This window comes from Hydractinia symbiolongicarpus, chromosome 7 (genome assembly GCF_029227915.1).
Source record: "Hydractinia symbiolongicarpus strain clone_291-10 chromosome 7, HSymV2.1, whole genome shotgun sequence".
In the NCBI taxonomy this organism is placed as follows: domain Eukaryota; kingdom Metazoa; phylum Cnidaria; class Hydrozoa; order Anthoathecata; family Hydractiniidae; genus Hydractinia; species Hydractinia symbiolongicarpus.
The window spans coordinates 5,535,779-5,553,246 of NC_079881.1; positions in this window are offsets into that span (position 1 = coordinate 5,535,779).

Here is a 17,468-nt window from a genome sequence, read left to right on the forward strand (position 1 = left end):
CGCAACGAAGCTAATTAAATACATAACAGTCGAAGACCCTACTTTCCACTGGCTATTTCGTGTCCCTCGTACACAAACTAACGGTCCTCGTGCAGGTGAATTTTAAAAATGACTCTCAAAGTGTTATAAACTTCATTCTACGTAAAAAAAATAATCACAATACAAAAAGTCGATCTTTTGTTATTCATTTCATAAAAATTCACGATTTGAATCAGCAAGAAAAGTGTTGTTTTGCTGGAGGTAACATATGTATTTTAGACGCTCGTTAAAAAAAGATGGTCGTCGTATTACCGAGTTCTATGTTCTAGCTATTGTTGTTATCATGGTAATCATTAGCATTCCTGATTGAAATTACCGAAAAAGATTGAAATGTTGGTTTGTTATTTATTGCGTTGAAGAGTAAATTGCAAGGAAACAGAATGAGTCTTGATTTTTTAATCCCAGAACGGTATAATTTGGATAATATTTCACTAATATAGTGTATACTGTGAATAGATCTGTATTCTTTATTATTGCATAAAGCCATACATCTAAACCTAAAAGATATAATGAACATAATGACAATCTTGCCACTACATTCTCTCTCAATAAAACAAAATCATAAAGTATGTTCAAGAAAAGAAACTGCAAGACGCAGGAACACAATGTAAGAATGCTTTTAAAGTGTCATTTGGCATACTGTTATATTTGTTTTAATTAACCAAAACTTAACGGTATTTCAACTGTTCTCTACCGGATAGTATACGTAGCAGGTTTTCAGCTGAAGCAGTGCCTTTCGTAAGACAGTCAGCAATCTGATCACTTGATTTCGTAAGAATGAGTTCCCCCATTTCTCCTTTTTCGACCATCTCACGAAGTGCACGAATATCAATATACAATCGTTTATCTTCTATGACGTTGGTATTTTTGACTGCTTCCGCAAGTGATTTATTTTCTGATTTACAGATAATTGGTATATCAACTGAAAAAATCTCTTTAATTAGGGATCTGATCAACATAGCATGTTCCGCACCTTCTAAGAGAGCCATGGTTTCCGCACCCATGGCGCTTTTAACAGCCCATTTTAACTTGTGAGATCTCCAAATAATTGGCGGAATTTTGCTTTCACCATGCAGTAGCAAAACAAATCCACCTTGTGAGCCGCCATTAATTAAATTTCCATGTGATGCATCACTGAAAAGTATGAGCGATGATGCTTTAACATCTCCAGTGTTTGAAATAACAATCTTTACTTCAGTTTGCTGCAGATGTTTCAGCTGCTTGTTAGCTCTACGAGCATCAGCAACTGTTCCATGTCTTATGCGAGTGCTTAAATCACAGGCAACGTAAGCAGCATCAGGTCTAGTTTGTTTTGCTGCCCATTGAATTTGACGTGCTTCATATCTTGTAAGTGGAATTGTAGACGTACTATTGGTCAAATTAATTGGTGAAATGTTACTAATGTAATTATGCTGATGAATAATTACTGCACCACACTCTTGTTCAATTTCTAATCCCAAAAAGTTAAACGACTTTGAATTCTCTTTACTAAGTGAGAATGTCTTACGTAAATGTGCAATGATAGTGTCATGAAACAAATCACTTCCAACGAAGAAGCAATCGTCAACATGACAGCAAATTACACCTTTGAGAGTTTCTTTTCTCCAGAAAAATAATGCATTGTCATAAATGCTTCTTGTAGCTCCAACTTTATCGAATTCGTTAGATAATGTCTCATACCAAGCGCGTGAAGCGTCGCACAAGCCATAAACAGGTGTTTTTAGTTTCCACAACTTGTCTGTGTTAGCTTCTGGTGGTGGAAGAAGATGTACGACTCTATCAATCTTGGCACCTTGAAGAAACCCAGCTTTAATATCAAGACTGTAAAATTTTCCATCCATGGGTTGCACCAATATTACACACAAGACGAAAGTTCTCCTTGTTTACAGTTGGCGAGTCTGTTCGTATACCAATAGTGTCCTCCTCAAAACCTTGTGCCACTAATCGTGCTTTAATTTCTGTTTTCCCATCATGACTTTTCTCAGATATCGCCCAGTGGGTTGTGGTTATGTCTTGCCCTTTGTCTTCAACTTCATCATAAACATTGTAATCACGCCTTAATTCTTTATGTTGAGCTTCACTAACATCACATGACGTTTCTACATTATATACTGACTCTGTGTTTACCTTTTCCCAATCCAAAATGTTTTCAAAGTCAATTGATTTCATGGCTTTGGTTTTAACATCTTTGACATTCAACCAATTCTTATATGCTCCAACTCCAGATTTTCCTACTTTACCAGCACGACTAACAACCATAAATTCAGCAAGTTTATTAGTATCAGGATCAATAAACCTAACCCTGTCAATGACTGTTCATTGCGAGGTGTGTTATAAACTTCTTGCTCAATGCTTGATTGATGTGTTGTTTCAACCTGAGCATGGGAAATAGCAGGGATCTCATTTGTATTTACGGCATGATCACTAGGAATGTCATCAAGTACAACTTCTGACGATGTGTTGATATCAAAATCGTTTACGCTTTCAAGCAACCCATTTGCTACGCTGTTTGAAATCTCATCAAAGCAATCTTCTTCTTTGGTTGTAGTTTTCTTCACTTGAGGGTTTCTACTTGTGCTTTCCTGACAACTACGGTGTCCCTTCACTGATTGCAAGTGACACTCGAACGTAAGTTCCTCCATGTTTAACAAGGACCTGTTTTCCATCAATGCCAAGGACTACACCAGGTCCTCTCCACTCTTTCTCTCCACGTCGCTTATAGTATACCAATTCACCATTATAAAAATCTGCTGGTAGATGGCCGTGTTTGATGACTGAGTGCTGTTTTAAGATTCACTTTCAATGAATGCTTTGCGAGCAACATGCAGGGCATTCAGATGATTCGCAATTAATTGACTGGGTGTAACTGTTCGAAGAACAGGAGGCTTGGCTGTAAGCACAGATGGGAGATTTGGATTGCGTCCAAATACAAGCTGATTGAGACTGAATCCACGGTTATTATGCAACGCATTCTTGGCACAATTGGCCCATGTAAGTGCATTTTCAACAGAACAACTAGTGTTGTCAACAATTTTCATAATCATATTTTCCAGGATGAAATTATGATGCTCACATACACCATTTGACCATGGAGCTTCTGCTGCTGTTGTACACACTCTGTGTTTAACAGTTCTGCTACATCTCTTAAAGGGGAACTCCAGTAAAAATCACTTTTTTCTTTTTTGCTATATACGTGCTCAGAAAGTAGTTACACATCTTTCGTAGCGATCAAGTTTCTATTCTTTGTTTTTCAAAAAAGAAGCTTTTTTTATGGAAGGACATGCCAAATATTTTCAGGGGGTAAATGTACTCATTTTCTTCAATCTTTGTAATGTTTAAGGCTGCATGTGATGCTGATAATGCAGTTTCTAAAACAACTTTGTCAAAACAACTACTTATAAGTCAGTAGCTTCTGCAACGCATTTATGACCTACCATAATCATAAGAATGATTTTTATTTGTACAATATTAATACTCATGTTTTACCAACTTATCACGACCCGAACATTATTCGATCTTTCTATCACGAATTTGAATGGTCCTCCATCATGGTGAAAATTTCAACGTTACATAAAATTTGTTTGCATTTGTGTGCAAAAAAGCACGTGCGGATGAAAAATATTGCTGAATTGTGAAATAAAAATAAATTGGCTTGTAAAGTAAGAAAGTTTTTTTACTGAAACAAATGATAAAGTTTTTGTGATGAAAAGAATGTTAAAAAAAAGCCAATTAAATATATTTTCTATTTCTTTAAAAAATATTTTACTCAGAACGTTGTTTTGAGTTAGTAGAAGACACCTCGTCACTTTGCATCATTATTAATTTCTCCCTTGTGAGACACAAGAGGTTCGAAGTCGTGTGGCTGTAGCTTTGTAAAGTCTTTTTCATGAAGAGATTATCCTATTCTATGTTTATCCTAATTATCCTATTCTATGTTTTCTAAGTTAAAATCTTCGTCATTACTACAAGACGTTTTATCAACGAACAATGTAAACACTAAGTAAACAAACTTTTAGAAGGTGTGCTGCTGAGCTCACGGACTGTCTGCACGATGTGACGTATGCTTATTTATTCGGACCTAGTCCTCTCAACTTTAGGCAACCTTGCAAATTTATTTAAAATTGAAGATGTTTACAGACCCCATTAAGGTATAAATAAAGATTTTTAACGATTGTAAAAGGTTTATTCTGACATATTTATGTATTGTCTTCTTAAAATAACATTTTTTTCAAATATTTTTTTTCACTGGAGTGCCCCTTTAAGAGCTCATTGTTGAACTCCCCTCCGTTGTCTGAAAAAATCGAGTTTGGTGTGCCAAAAATAGCAACCCAGTGCTTGAGAATTGTGTCTACGATAATTTCCTTATTCTTGGATTTGATAATTGTTGATGCACTGTATCTACAGAACACATCAATCATATGAAGTATGGTTAACTTTTTATGATTAACTGTCAGGAATTTTAGGTCCATGGCAAGGCATTCATTGACATCTGAGGCCATTGGTAGTGAGACAATTGGCCCTTGATCGAGCCTTCATATATATCTACTGCATGTGTCACAAGAGTTTGTAACATTGTCAATTTGCTGAAATAACTCTTTATCTTCAGCATTTTCATCTTGGAGAAGAGTTTTCAGTTTGCTGCTGTCTATGGGATGTCCAAACTGTTTGTGAAGCTTTGTAGCTATTTTGCATTTTTCTTCAGGTGATTTTACAGTGAGATCGTTGACTGTGAATATAACTCTGGTGGCATTTACACCAGGAGATGTTTTGTTAACAGCAACTTGCTTAGGTGTAAGAGGTATACAGTAATGGCCATTTGACGTGTGTTGTAAAGGAATGTCTCTTCCAAACATAGTGACTTTATCATTAACAAAATCAAGTTGGCTATTAGCTGCTTTCAGACTCTTTTTTGATAACAATAATGGTAATTCACAATCGACAACATCAGTAAGAATATGGGCTTGCATTCCAGCCATATTAACAGGGATGTTAACTTTTTTAACTGAGGGGAAGCTTCCACCTGGCCCAAATTTAAAGGACTTGTTACTCTTACTTTCAGCTAAAGCTGTCCCTTCTGGCATAGTGTCTATGTAACAGTCAAGCCAATTTTTACCACAAACTGTCGATGAACATCCTGAGTTTAGTAAAGCACAATTCAAAGACTCAGACACAACTTGCTCCATAAAGCATTGTTCCACACCCTTTGCGAAAAACTGCACATGTACTTTATCCTGCCCTTTGCTTCCTTTATTCTTATCAGGACAGTCATTCATGAAATGCATTATAGATTTGCAATGGTGACATTGCAATGGATGTCCATCAGGACCATTAGGGTTGTACTGGCTTCTTTTAGCACTGAAATATTTACCACCTCTGCCACGTCCACGAGTGTTCCAATTGTTAAAACGTCGTCTGTCAAACTTTTGACCATATAATACTTCTTGCTCAACACCAATATCATTACTGTCTCTACTACTTTCACTTTAAGCACATTGATCATAAATGGCTTTTATCTGTTTTTTCATAGAGTCGTATGTGAGGGAAGGAACCGTAGCACGTGTTAGTTCACGTGTAGCTTTCGGTACATGTGCATTTTTTAGTAGTTGATATGCAAGAACTGCAGTTGGTAACTCAATTTTAAAACTCTTAAGTTTTTGATTCAACTGTTCAAATTCATTTACATAATCACCAATCGACATTGTCTTGGAACGGTGAAAGGTCTCAAATTTTTCGTAAGCATTGAACATTGCTTGATCTTCAGTAATGCCATATAGTTCTTTTATTTTATTAACAAGTTTATTTAAACCATCTTCTTCATTCAATTCTTCTTTCGTTAAGGCTGACGTACTTCTGAATTTAAACTCAAATAAACAACTGGTCCTTGTTTCTTCTTTGGAAGTTCTGTAACTACTTCCCATAAAATCCCCATCTTCAGAAAATTGGGGCAATCCATACTTTTGTGCCATCATGATTGTTCCAGTTGCCATCTTCTTAACTAGCCTCTGCTACCAGAATGTGAATAGATCTTTATTCTTAATTATGGCATAAAGCCGTACATATAAACCTAATGAACATAATGACATATACTACTAATTTATTCTTAATATTCCCGGAAATAAGGGGCGGGATAGTAAATTCTACCGAAATTTTGCAGTTTTTTTTTTTTTTTTTTTTTAATAAGGCATGGAGCATTTACAGCGAACGCTATTCTGATGATTCCGTCAACTATTGTTTTTTCTCATCAACATTTTCTGGTGGTTCTCAACCAAGACTACTCGTTCTGTCATAGTACTGCCGGTTCGCTGCTGGTTCTCTGGTTGTTCTACGGAGATTGGTGGTTCGCTGCTTGTTCTGTGGTGGTTCTGCGGAGACTAGTCGTTACCTGTTTTAGTTATTACGGAAGTGGGAGCATTGTCCATATTTTTACAACATTTGTATCTGAGGAATAAAAAAAGGGCATGGCATGATTTACATAACTTAGGCATAGCCAAGGATCATTGGACCTTGTTTAATGAAATTGGTATTCAAAAGTATAGATTTCATTGCAATTACAGTGGGACCACTTATCACAATAATTGCTTAAAATTGCATGTCTGTTGTTTTTAACTGGTTTTCCACACACACTACAGGGAAACTGTATCATTTACACTTTAAACAGAAAAAGTAACAAATAATAAATCGACAAAAAATCGAAAGTAAAAGCGATCACAGAAAATGAGAAAAAAAGAGAAGATAAAAAACATCTACTTACAAGAATTACTCCTGGCACCATTTTAAACTGGAGTTATTACGATAGCAGAGAAGCAGTGATGGGGCCGTTAAGATTGTACCCTTGGAACATCTCATTTAACTGGGATTTATTAAAGATCAAAACTAAAGAGGCGTCTAGGGCCTCAATCTTGACAGTCCCACCAGTGAATCAGAACTAGAGATAAGACTGTCACTGTATAACATATGCACATTGTACCAGGAATTCCATGAAAAAAACAACACGAATGAACCTATATTTGTTAATTTGCGCATGCAATTTTTTATTTTTTATTATTCACTTATGGAGTGGTTTAAAAGTGTTAATATATTAACGAAACACATTGCTTTGTCGTTAGAAGTAACCTATAGCAAATATATACTGCAGGAATACATGACAAAGGGAGGGCTATGTCATACCATGTTGTATTCACTGCGATCATCTACTATTTTGTTTGCTATGTCCATCCGCCCCTCCACATGGCCGCAGACTATATTTTTACGGCAAGTGATATTTTCTCCGTAACGATTGTGTTTTTTACTAAAAGACATTTTTTTTAAACTTCAGTTCCATTTCGATCTTTTGCTCCATACAATTCTTTTTTTGTACGCAGCGTGTCCATAGATGTTTTAAAAAAGATGATATTTCCAATTACTTTTAATTTTTTTTTATAATTTTTTAGAATTTGTGCATATAATGTTTACAAAATCAAGATTTTTAATTTTAAAAATGTTACCACAAGATTTTTAGTTGTGTAAATTCTCAGTGATCTGCTGTTATAAGACCAAAAAGTAACTTTTTGAGGAAAATTATGATTATTGGTATAATTTTCATATAAAAATTGATTCTTCCAGGATGCAATTTCTGGCAACAATAAATTTTTAACTGTTAAACGTCATAATACGTAATAAAGCCATGCTATTAATAGTATACATTAACTCTGGAAATTTGCTATTAAAAAGTTTAAATTGATATGTTTTTTTCGGTTATCTGTTGAATAATAATTTTATAAAAAAATTAAAATATTTTTTTGAGAAAAACGTTAGTTTTTAAAATCTGATGTGGTGAAAAGTAGGCCAGAGTTGATTTTTTATATAAACAATACTTTTTTTAAATATATTTTCTATCAACATAAAAGGTAGCTAATTCCATACTGAATACATGTTCCAAAAGAGCTAGTGCATTTGCATTTATTGTTGAAAAAAGAGGCAGTGTATGGCATCTTTTCAAAGATATCTGAGTTAAGCATATAATTAACTTTTTGTAGCCTGAGCTAGATTGAATTTTGTTAACGAATTATTTTAATCTTATTTTTTAAAGCAAGAAGAATAGTGTTGTGTGCTCACTTAGTAGTAAGAATGCTTTGTCTTAAAAAGTTGTTTTTTACATTTATGATACATTTATCTTTGATGTTAACATGCTTTATTAAATAAAATACCAGTTAATTGAAATACAATTGCTCAGAAGATATTTTTTGTCTTGTATGAAAGAAATTTGTGAATACTTTAAGGCAAGAAATTCTATTGTTTTTTGCTCACGTGATCAGTATTGAGAAATCTTTAATGTTAGATGTGGTCATGCTGGCTTTATGTTTATTGGTTGATTTTAATTCGGTTTTGCACTGGAAAATTATTAAATAAGAAACTCAATTTTAATATCTCGAAGAAAACTTAGTTAACTAGGCTAGAAATGTCTGAAATCTGGACAATCCTTGTTAAGTTGAGACAGTGTAGAGATATTGCTAACTTGATACCATAATTATTCAAATAAGTAGTCAAATTTTTATTCAGTATATTGACTTTCAGGAGGGTCACATTATATGTACAGGTAATATTGCCAGTTGAAATACCCCTCTCTCTTCAGTGAGCTAATTTCCTACCTTTTTTTATTATTGACTTGTGTTGAAAAATTGAACAAGCAACACCAAATTTCGAAAAATTTTATGACCCATTTCAATTTATTACCACCCCTCATATTAATAATTAATAGCTTTTTCTGCTATGGAACTTATTATGCCAATAATGCAAACAAGCTTCACAGAGTAATTTATTTATTTATCATAAAGATTTACACTTTAGTAATAAGTTACTGCTATAATTGCGTGTTCTGATAAAGAAACCGACAAAGACATACGTATATATAACAAAAAATATACATTGTGACTGAAACAAATAACATAGAAAAACAAAAAATTGAATAACACTTTAGTCTGTAAACTAAACTCATTTCTCCCTTTTTGATATTTTTCAATAAGAGAAGCGTACAAAAAAATTATAGGGCAATAGCGAAAGCAGGGAAGAAAGACAGGTATTCTTTCTAATACCACTCTTGAAAGACTCAAAGATAGGAGTGTTTAAGTAGACGAATCAAGGGTCAAACATACACCGAGAAACAAAATTATAAAAATATCAAAATAATAAAAATTATTTGCAATTAAAATGACTTATGACTCTATTTCTAAAATCTGCGACTGAACCTGTTACCGTATCTCTATGGGCAGTGTATTGAAAATTTTTACATCCGTTATAGAAAAGAAGCCAGATTATTTTGCGAGCTTAAGTTTCACTTTAGGAATAAATAACACTATAGAGTTTTGACAAGTATTTTGACAATGGATTATAACTCTCTAGATCTTTACAAATATTACAACCTAAACATTTCTTTACAAATCCAAAAACATAGTTCAAGTCCAAATCCAGTAAGGTATTTCCAAAATCAAAAATTTCTCTCTAAAGTAAAGTATAATCCAAGTTTAAAATCCAATGCCAATATGTTTATAATGCACAAAGTAGCTACACAATTTTAAATATCTAAATATAAAATGAAGTTACCTTTAACCAAGCATTAATTACTAATTACAGCCTTATAGCTAGCTACAGTACAGTGTCCTAAAAGCATTTTTGGGAGACCTAGCTAGTTTAAAGGCTTTTAGGATATATTAAGTTGCCTTTATTGTACAAAAAGAAATTAAAAGTACAAATAAGTGCCTAATAAAAGTTTTTTTCAAAATATATATCATAAAATTAGTATCACAAAGATAAAAACAGATATCAAAAATCAAAACTGTCCTGCCGCCAGCAGTTTCACAAGGCAAATGACTGAATAAACGTGAAGTCCAAAGTTCAACTTGCACCACCGAGTTCCGCAAATTCATAATGGCGCATAATCTCCGAAATGGTCTATTCAGAGCTATACGCTATCTTGTGAACTGCCTTGGTCAATTAGTGTTACTAAAAAACCTTTTAGAAATAACTCAACAAATTTTCCTGTTTTGCAAAAAAAATGCTACAGTACTATTTCTTTTTAGGAGTCGAATTACACGCAATATTAGCTAAATCAAATTCTATTTACCCTATTATTAACTAATAGCTATTTTCAACCGGTTATGAGAAAGTCGTAGCGTTCAATGGCTAGAGAGCTTTAAGAACGGGCCTTGTACAGCGCAATATAACTTAACTTCGTAGCAACCATATCGTCGTTATAAATGTAGACAATTAACATTGCCGGTAAAACGTGAAAGATGCAGTCATAACTCAATTTTATATAGCTAGTTACATTATATTAATAACTATGTTTCTCCGAATAGTTTATTTATTTATTTATTCATTTTTTATTCATTCATTTATTTATAATGAATATTTATACAGTATAAAACATCGTCTGCTATTGAAATGTGTGCTATAAATATTAGCAATATTAGTTTTTCTAACAGCTACGAACAAAAAAAGTCCATATACTTTTTTATCATTGTTGTCATGAGGTTTTAGTTTTAAAAATATTAAAAGTTCAAAATCAAATTACACTGCTTCCTATAAACAGCAAAAAAAACATGACACACAATTATTTTTCTAAAATATCGTTTTTATTTGTGTATGGATAGTTATCCAAATCTACTGTTTGTTTTAATATCTCTCCTTTGATAAATGTATGTATAGGTGTCCCACATTCCAGCAAACTTACTGTGTTAAGATAAAAAATAAAGTATTCCATGAATTGAGCTGTTAGAACATCTAATTTATTATTTTGTACAAGCGTATTTGCGACTTTTTTCCAAAATCTCCTTTTTAGTGGTGTATGGATGGGCATCAAAAATCACTCCTTGTTTAGTGTCTAGCATAAAGTTTTCTACCAGGTTGGCGTGCTGAATATTTTAATTCGCGAGAAGGGTAAATTAAAAAAATGCGTTTTTTAAATGATGCATGTATATCGATAGAATCTCTATTTTTATAAGGTATGGATGGATCTCTCATTTTCTTAGTTGTTTACTGAGGAGAACTAATGTTGTATACACAGGTCTGCTACGACATGCTGTATGTTTTTTCCGCCTGAAGGAAGGTTTTGCAAAATATCCTTTTAATATTGTATGGTGGTATGAATCAGTCTCCCCCGTTCCTGCTTCTTACTGAGTGGGATAAAGTCTTCCTGTGAATTCACATGTTAGGACATTTGATATTATCTAAATCTCCTTTTTAGTAGTGTATGGATGGATATCTAACTTTTTATTCAGCGTGAAAAGCAACTTCCAAAATTCTCATTTTAAATGATGTATGGATGGGTCTCACACTCACGTGCCTGTTTTCTGAGTGAAATAAAGTCTCGAATTGGCCGACCAAGAGATTTAATACTTCACCTTTCGCGATGTCGTTTTTATCAGATCTCTTTGTTAGGTTGTATTGCAGGATCTTTTGCTCCCTTGCCTGTTTACAGAGTAGAAGAAAGGTTTTTTTATTTGCTTACTAGAACATTGAACATTTCATTTGGTGCGAGAGAGCTTTAACAAAATCTTTGATGTATGCACATGCAATGATATACGCACGCGTGTGCTACTCGCCCTTTCGATTTTTGAATAGAAAAAAGTGATCGTTTGACGTTTTTTTATTCTGTTCTTTTTTTATATTGCGTAAGGTTATTCCCCAAATTGAATTGATAGGTTTCGCTACTTGTCTAATTGTTTTTTAATCAGAATAAGCTTTTCCTTGTTTAGCTTCACAATACATTCAATATCGTATTTATTGCGGGAATAGTTTCCTAAATTTTGTTTTTAGTATTGTATGTGTAGGTATGGATGGGCCTGGCTACTTGCCTAAATATTTACCCTAATAGGACATCTTCCCCTATTACTTAATTCAGTTCGCTTGCTTGTGTATTGACTAGAATGAAGTTTCCCCTTGCTTTTTTGTACAGCATGCGTTTTCGAACAAGCTCGTTAAAATTTAGAACAGTTGTACACGTTTCATGTGATCAAAATCGACCTTAAATGTTAATTCAAGATATTTAGTAGGCCTAAAATTTTAAATTTTGTTCAAGGATGAATTTCACGTTGCAAAATATTAAATGCGTACGATCATGGATGGAGGCGTTGTTTTATAAATGGCAAGCATATGCTATAACCCATTGGGTAATTCATTACTCTGCAAGTAATAAAAGAGAAACAGTTACATTAATACATGTAGTCATGCTGTCGAGCATGGTGATACATACTAACTTTTTGTTGCCCTTCCCTGACCTCTTCCCAGACCTCTTCCCAGGTTAACTTGTATTATGTTTCATAAGTACAACGTCGTCCCGGGTCTAGGTTGTATTTAAATTAACGTGAATTTTTTAAAAAATTTGCCTAAAAAGCAAAAATAGCCGAATACCAGTTGGCTGCAACAAAAGTTTTCAAATAGCTGGCTACACCCTTTACTTTAATAAAAACTTTGGCGAAGTCTAAAGTTTGTTAATTCAAGGAGACAACAGTTTCAATAAACCTGTAATACTTAGCTAGGGTTTTTAACTCACAATTAATTTTGTAACAACAAGCTTTATGATGTGTTTTTATTTGAAGTGACATTGAATTTTGTGAATTCCAAGCAAATGTCTATTGTTGTAAAACCATGAAAGTTATTGGTTCGAATCCAATCCATCTTTGAAGGTGGTAGTTCAAATGGAAGAACAACATGGTGTGCAGTAATTAGTTTCATACTGCAACAAACAATAATCCAAATCAATTCAAAATTTAAAATTCATACAGTTATACCCTTTTTCCGTCTCTTTGTGTGCAAAATTGCGGTGAACAGAATAAGCTCCATTAATCTACAAAAAAATCGAAGGTTCAATTCGATATCGGGGTATTTTAATTATTTTTAATTGCCATTACTAATAAGAACCGCCGTACGCTTTGTTACGCAATCTTTTGTAACCACATCATCAAGTTCTATCCATGCCAGTACCGATAAGTAACGATATGGATGAAATTCTTATTTATCTTTTGCAGCTTTTTTAAAATGGAAACAAATCAGAAATTTAAGCTCTTCGAATTTTCTATCGTGATTAATCAAAAGTTAATGGTTCGACAACGAAGATTTGAACAGTCAGATTTAAATAGTAAAGTTGTTGGGTTGGGTTTTGACAAGGTTTAAAATGTCCTCGTTATGACTTTTTTGACTTCTAAGGGCTTTGTTTTTACAACATCCTCACTATAAAAAACGGACAATATATCGATAATGTAGAATGGATATTATGTCCATATGCACTGGAATGAACGGGCTTCTAAATATTGATATATTGACCATATGTATAAAAAATGGATATAATGATGATTTTTTCAGGAGATCCAAGAATCCATATAATGTAGAGACCTGGTGACCATGTCAGGGCGGAGCGCATCGCTTCTGCGTCTATCCGCTGCACTGCAGGGCGCTCCGCGGTTTACGGACTACTGCATCCTTGTTCCCCACCCTCTACCCTGTTTTCAGACAAGGAAATATAACACTAAGATTTATTTATTTACGCCATCATCGGTATCTACAAACTTGAGAAGCCGTCACTTACACTAGACAGCAGAGGCTGTAGCCAGGATACCCAGCTCAACCTTCCACAACATTTCATATTATAATTTATGGCTGGCCTAGTTATTTAAGCTTTCTTTTATAGAGAAAGAAAAAATTATTATAAGGGTGGTTTGAAGGGACAACGCTGGGTCTCCTGGCCAAATTTATGGCTAGACAGACTGAAAGCCTTTGGAGATGGCCAGCCAGTTAGGCGTGTACAAGAGTTATCTCACCTTCTTTTTTGCCTCCAGCGGTGAGTTAAGGGGCCATTAATTCATACTGTATATTTTACCGTGGTCACTCACAAACAGAGTTGTTTGCCATGGTATAGACAACCGCACCAAACTAAATTGCTTAAAAAGGATAACTATCATAACACAGGAACTCACAGTAGAGTACTAAACACAAAGTAAAAGGCTAAGAGTATAAAATATCAATTGTTTAATAACAATCTATGAAGTTTTCTATAATGGAGGATCATTTGAGACTTAATTAATCAGCATCAGATAGTTTGTTGGGAAAGGTTGCTGAATATTGTTTCATTATTTAAAAAAATGAACGCCGAGCGAATGTAGATTGAAGGTGTTGTATATCTAGGTAGCTTGTGAGTGAAGTGCAGAAAAATTATATTTCGAGCTAAAAATGATTCCTTCCTGACCAATATAGTGAATTTCAAAAGGAATAATTGAAACAAGAACGTGTTGAAATTTCAACAAGACGTATGATATACGCAAACAACCTCGCCAAAAAAGTGTATAAAAAGCTGAAGTTAGACACGACATATTTTGCTATTCGGATAGGCAATAATATTGATAGAAAATTTCTCGAAATTTCAATTTTAGTTAGGTCAGTCTGTAAACACGTCCTCGCGGGCGAGATAGTAAAAAGAAAAAAAAAGTAAAAATAGTTACCAAGATGAGATTTGAACACACGACTACTCCCGTGTCGGTGCTCAGAGAGGCAAAAATTTCCATTCTTGTAGGACACATTTGCGTTTTAATACAAGCTCACGAGCTTGTAATAAACACATTGAAAATGTGTATGTACTTTTCATGAAACAATCGCATAATGGTGCCATGGCGAAAATTTATCTCACGAAATTTAATTTCACTTTTCGAAATTCTTCTTCAATTCAATTCAATCTTGCAAAGTTTCTATGATTAAAGTAGGTAAGATATATTCTATCATCTGAATATATCTTCTCTCTGAAAAAGATCTAGCAAAATGGGAAAGTTGCTCCGTGAAAAATTTAAAAATAACAACAGCTAGCGAAAAGGACAACGACACCTTATTTCATGGGCAGAAGCAATGCATATAAGGACAAACAAGAAACAAAGAAGGCAGATAATAAAAGGAGAATTGAATTACATAGTATGTAAATCTGTGGAGACTCTGATAAAAATTATAAATGTTGAAAATTATATTGTATGGTAGTAAAACTTGAGAGCCAATACTGTTTATGTATAAAATAGAAGTAGAGGGTTTAAATTTTACAACGAATGCTTGATGCTGAAATATTTTACTCAATGTGTTTTTATTTCTAAATATATACAGTATTAGGATATGGTTATTAGAATTAGGGAACATACTATATTTTTATCTCAAAATATACAGATTTTTTTGGCTTGATATTCAAAAACATTTTGTCTGTTGTTTTGAATTTTGGATAGTGAAACAAACTCCAATACATTTTTGTTGATGCATGTTGTGTCATCATACTTTATTTTTTACTTTTTCATATTTGAAGGAACACATTCAATTAGCATTGGATTTATTGGCTACAATGCCGCCATCACAAAACAGTTCTCAACTATGGGTAGACTTCATGAAGTGTCATCCCAATGGATGGAAAATACCGGAATTGATGGTAAGTAGAATTGTTGTTACATTTCTTGACACTTCGTATATCACGATTTTACATTTATTGTGAAAACATTCGGATAGAGGTACTGTAGGGCTCAAAAAATAGTGGCAACAACGAAAATATTGTTACACAAAAATATCTCCCAATATATACTACATCGTATTTTTTAAAGGATTGTCGATGAAATTTAAAAGAGTTGTTCTGATTGAATTAGAGCTGTTGAAAAGATGTGAAGAAGAAGTCGGCATACTCAAAAAAGAAATGTCTAGCTACTTGCTTCCTTTTTGCTGCTTGAAGAAACTCTTTACGTTAAGATTTCAATCAAGAACTACGATATTTTCGATTCTCACTTTTACCACACGCTTGTCCTATTCGTACGGAGATTAGAAGACAATGTGAAAGTGCGCGAAAAAACTATAAAAACCCAATTAAAATTAATGTGACGTGACGGGTCTCCATCTCCGAGACGGATCTTCATCGTTTATGTTCAAAACAGTTTTCTTCTTCTCCTCCTCACTCACTCCACGCAGCATGTTCTATTGTTTGTAATCAATTTATATTATCAACTTGTGTCAAGTCATTAAAATATGTTTCTGAACTATAAAGGGAATAAAGAAATTGAGTTTGTTCCAAAGTCTTTTAGCCCGCATTCATTTCATTCTACTTCAATCAAAACTATTAGCTGTATACTATTTCAACTATTTGTAGAATATATTTTTTTAACAAGTACTTATTTGCTTCTTATAATAATACAAGATGTATAGTATACATAAAACTAGCTCACCTCATACGTGGCACTGTATTATATATATTCATTTGTGGAATTAAAATGGAAATCAATCACAATGGGCTATCAAACAGAAAGTGAATGTTTCAAAATATCATTCCAGGCATGCTATGTAATATATTAAAAAGGATGGCCACAAGCTTGATCATATTTTTTTTGAAGTAATCACATAAAAAACTTTCTAGATTAACAAAAAGCAATATATAAAGAAGTAGTAATCTTCTTGTGAAACATTCTGTGATGCCACAGATGCTAATGGTTTTGACTTTCGTAGTGCATGAGCATATTTTTTGAAAAAAATAATTATTTGAGGAAACTACAAAGAAAAATTGAGTTACTGTCAGTACATTTATATACATTATGAGAACCATCATAAAACCATTCAATAAACCTGAAAGTATAATTCATAACTTCAGTCTATGAAATACACAAACACATTTCATCAAGAAACTACAACTACAAACTACAATCGTTCAATATATATTAACAATTGTTTCACAAAAAAAACGGATTCTTCTATATTCGAAAGCATAACAGATTAATCCTTAACGAAGACGACGTGATACACGTTTGCCTAAAGTTCATTCCAGTATATGTTAACAAGTTTTAATGTTGTGAAACAAAAAAAGGTTTCGTTCAACCAAGAGATAATCGCTATGTACAAAAGTATTCAGGCCTCAATTCATCGAAACAAGACAAGTAGAGTTCGTATATGTGATAATACATTAGACACAATTCATTTCCGGCCAAAATTAAGCGAAACGAGAAAAATCTGCAGGGCTTAACTGATAATGCCATAGACAAGTGCCGACTTCGGTGTTATGAAAGGCCCAATTCACCAAAACAACGGAACCTGCTATGTATGGATTGCTTCTAGAAACAGGACCATTTTCCTAAATTTTTTTTTAACGACCTAGCTCACCGAAACAATCAAATCTATTATGTACGGATTCCTTTTAAAAACAGGATCCTTTTTCTGAATGTTTACCAATGGCTCAATTGACCGAAATAACCGAATCTGTGATGTATGAATTGCTTTTAGAAACAGAAGCTTTTTCGTGAATGCTTAACAATGGGCCAATCCACCGAAACAACTGAATCTGTGATGTATGGATTGCTTCTAGAAACAGGAGCTCTTTCCTGAATGATTATCAAAGGTCTAATTTGCGGAAATAACTGTATCTCTTACTTATCAGAGGCTCGATTTACCAACATAAC